This window comes from Bombus impatiens, unplaced genomic scaffold (genome assembly GCF_000188095.3).
Source record: "Bombus impatiens unplaced genomic scaffold, BIMP_2.2 scf_0202, whole genome shotgun sequence".
NCBI classification, from domain to species: Eukaryota; Metazoa; Arthropoda; class Insecta; order Hymenoptera; family Apidae; genus Bombus; species Bombus impatiens.
This window is the reverse complement of record NT_176621.1, coordinates 1-3628: the sequence shown is the minus strand read 5'-3', so window position 1 is coordinate 3628 and position 3628 is coordinate 1. Positions and strand designations below refer to the sequence as shown.

The 3628-nt window shown below is 43.0% G+C and overlaps 1 long non-coding RNA gene across 1 annotated transcript; it reads right to left on the bottom strand.

Moving 5' to 3' along the window:
* Positions 1 to 2275: 2275 nt before the first annotated feature.
* LOC117151409 lies at positions 2276 to 3570 on the bottom strand. The gene is made up of 3 exons (XR_004461305.1): positions 3358 to 3570; positions 2900 to 3295; positions 2276 to 2822 (listed from the first exon to the last, which is right to left on the bottom strand). It is a non-coding gene; the product is annotated as an uncharacterized LOC117151409 (long non-coding RNA).
* Positions 3571 to 3628: the final 58 nt, after the last annotated feature.

The following is a 3628-nucleotide window of genomic DNA, read 5'->3' as shown; positions in this document are numbered from 1 at the left end:
TAATCATCTACGTAACAGGCCGCAAAACGAAGACAATAAAAACTGAAGTGCAAGAACTTTTCGAAAAAATAAACGACTATTACTACTCATGGAAACTAAAAATCAACACAAGCAAATGCGAAACCATACTGTTCGGACCCAAGTTAAGTGAAATCGGCCCAACAGAAAGAGAACACTGCAGAGAATTCCAAGTAAGAGAAAAAACAGACAAAGGGGCTCTCATACCACACAAAAATTGCGTAAAATACCTAGGAGTAAACATAGACTATAAATTAAACTACAAGCAGCACACCGAAATTCAACTTACTAAGGCTAATAAAGCACTCTGGAAAATAAAAAACTATTCCAAACATCTCGACAGCAAAGTAAAAATTCTATGTTATCAAGCACTAATCAGACCGATCATAACCTACGGCTGCCCAATCTGGTACAACATATCTGCCTCCCAAATGGAAAAAATTCGCATATTCGAAAGAAAATGCATCAGGGCTTGCTTGAGTACTTACAGATCCGAACACAAAGCATTCAAAAAATATGTAAAAAACAAAATAATATACGACCTAGCCAACATTCACCGCATAGACTGTCACATCCTAAAGCTAATAAGAAACCACTTGGCGCAAGCGGCAAAGATAAAGGAAAATAGTTTAATCTTCAGTTGCTTATTTCCAAACGACGCATATTACAAAAACACTCTGAGAACAGGCTACATCCCCCCAGAAGCTTTCCTATACCTTGACGAAAAAAACTACCTCCAGGACCAAAATAATATTCCAATAATCTATCAGATAAGAAGAAAAATAGGGATCAAAACTATACTTTACGAAGAAAACCTAAATGGACAGACCGCAGACACTAAGTGAAGATACAACATGGCCCTCCCTCTGAAAGACACCAGAGACAAACATAGAAAAAATACAAAAAAATATTGGTGGATACTGAATCCGTATTAAAATAAGAGAGAAAATTCCATTAAACCGATTAAAACTCAATTCTGTCCCCGTACAACGGCCCTCTAAGGCAGCGGAGAGCAAGGGCGTAAAAGAGGGAGTGAAGCCGGCAGCTTCGGTCACTTCTACAGTGACGAATAGGCCCGAGGTGTTGGAAGAGCACGGAACCAAAGATCAGCAGAAGAAGCTGGATACTGCAACTGCGAAGCATGCTTCTTCAACGTGAGGAGATGGGATCCGCCTCAATCCATAAGTCCCGAGAGTAAATGGACCGAGGAGAAGTTTGAGTCAGTATTAAAGAAGAAGTGGAGTGATGTCCAGCGTGAATGGCCCCTTGGCGACTGCGGATGTGGTCAGCCGGTGTGGGGTCTAGAGTGCGATGACTTTCTTACTACGTTGAGACGCGATGAATTACCCCCGCATGATCACTGCGACGGTTGTGACTCGTGCAGCGGCGTACTGGAGGAAAAAGGGTGAAAACGGGGAAGATGAAGGGGATAATGGGCATTTACTGGTCCGACAGCGATGCGGTTAGAGATTCAGTCACGGCGAGCAGGGAGACCATGGACGTCCTGCAGAAGAGCGAGGGTGGGAAGATAAGGCCTGTCGCCAAGACCGGCAACTCCGTCATCCGCAAGATGAACTACCTGAGTGAGGTGCTGGAGAGAGGGTTGCACGGGAGTAAATTAAGTACGTTGTTCGCGGGTGAGCTTGGGAACGAGGCAATTGGCATGGATCTAATCGATGCGGCGAGAAATTTCCGTACATGGAAAGAGCCCCTTGATCAAGCAGGCTTTGACCAGCATCAGAGAAATGTGGTGATAGCGGTGACGCTATTTTGCATAGGCAGACATCTTTTAAAATTTGTACCGTAAATAAGAATAGTTATTTATATAATCAGTCTTACCTTGTCAAGGGGAAAGAGGATAAATTTCTTTATCACTGACAGGGCTAAGCATGCAGTACCTACAAATTAAATACATTGGCTCACCTTACCAGCGTGATAAGGGTGATTGGGTTAAGTGGGACTCAGCAGATGGTTGCCATACCGACTAAAAACCTCTCCTCTATCCGCTCTTCTTATGGTACACGTACCAACCCCGGAACTGCCTTTAGGCATCACTTCAGGCCCTAACTTCCTATTCTTCTTCTCCTTTCTACGTCCATCTCCTGTTTCTGCCTCGCCTTCATAATTCTTCTGCACAGTGCGTGGAACTTATTCCAGTTTTCTTCCTTAATTACCTCCTCAATAACATTTCCCCTCGTCAATGTCGTGCCAACATAGCTCTTCAGTTCGGTCCTATCGAGGAACCTGCCCCACCTAGGGCAGTGAAATAACGCATGCTCCGCGTCGTCTACTTCTGTGTCGCAATCCCAGTATCTGGAGTGAACTTCTTTGCTGATCGTCCTACGGTACACGTTGAATATCCCATGTCCAGTCAACAGTTGCATCGTCCAATGGTAAATATGTCTTTTGTATTTCTTAAACGTACAAGCGTCATTTACTAACATCTTGGTCCAATTATCTTCTCCATACACACTCCATTTATCCCTCTACCTGCCGTCTATACGTTCTTCCACTGCCCCCATTCTTTCTACAAAATTTTCAGCAATTTCTGCTCTAGACCCGTCAATATGCACAGCGCTGCACGCGACACAGTTCTGTAGGCCGTAGACGATCTCATAAATGCGGCCCTTTGTGCCCTCTTCAAGATGTTTCTATTCCTCTTGGTCAACAGCGCTTTGGTCCATACCGGGGACGCATAAAGCACCACCGACTCCCATATTCCATAGCAAAGCTTCCTGACTGAGCTAATGTGACCAGGGTGATATGCCTGGTAGTTATTTATTTATAGGGCTGCAGTGACGTTCCTTAAATTAAATTTAATTAATTACATTGAATAATATTGAATGAATTTAATTAACGGTTGCACGTGGGCCTATGATACTTGCCAGTTAGAGTGCAGGTAATAAGTTGAATGGTTAATGTTGACGTTTAGGTTGTTGACGAGTGTGTAACATTGTTAATGGTAGTAAGAATCCATGGGATGACAGATGCCTTGTTGTTGCTGGACCCTTGACAAGATCGAATTGCGATTTATATAACCATTTTGCAATACCGGTATAACCATTTTGCAATACCGCTTGTAATGCACTTGATCGGCGCGAGTAGAGGCGACGCTTACGGTGACTGGCAATCGGCGCCATGTTGTGATAGTGACCTGCTCTTCAGAGTTCGATTTCGAGATCACTGCGTCTATGTCGGACGAGAATGCCGTATACGATATTAAACAGTTGGCGCCACATTGGGATGGTAGCTTCCTCCATAATCACATTGCGGTCGGCTGAGATAAGTTCCACTGTTGAGTGTAAGTAATTTTATTTACTTTTCATGTTATTTGCTTACCGCCCCTTCGGTTATTAATAGTACGGAGCTAAGCGTATAAAGTTGTATATGTTTGATTTGATGATATCCTCATATTATCGACAGTGACCTCCGAATACTGTCTGAGTTATCACCATATTCAGGGATAATTCGAATGTGTTGACCATGTTTAACGCATATAAATATAGTTTAAGATTGGAAAAGTGGAGTTATTTTAATCACGTGAGTTAATAACATGGATAAGTCGTATTGAGGTTATTCGGTGTGTAAACAGAGAAAACACGTGGATAAA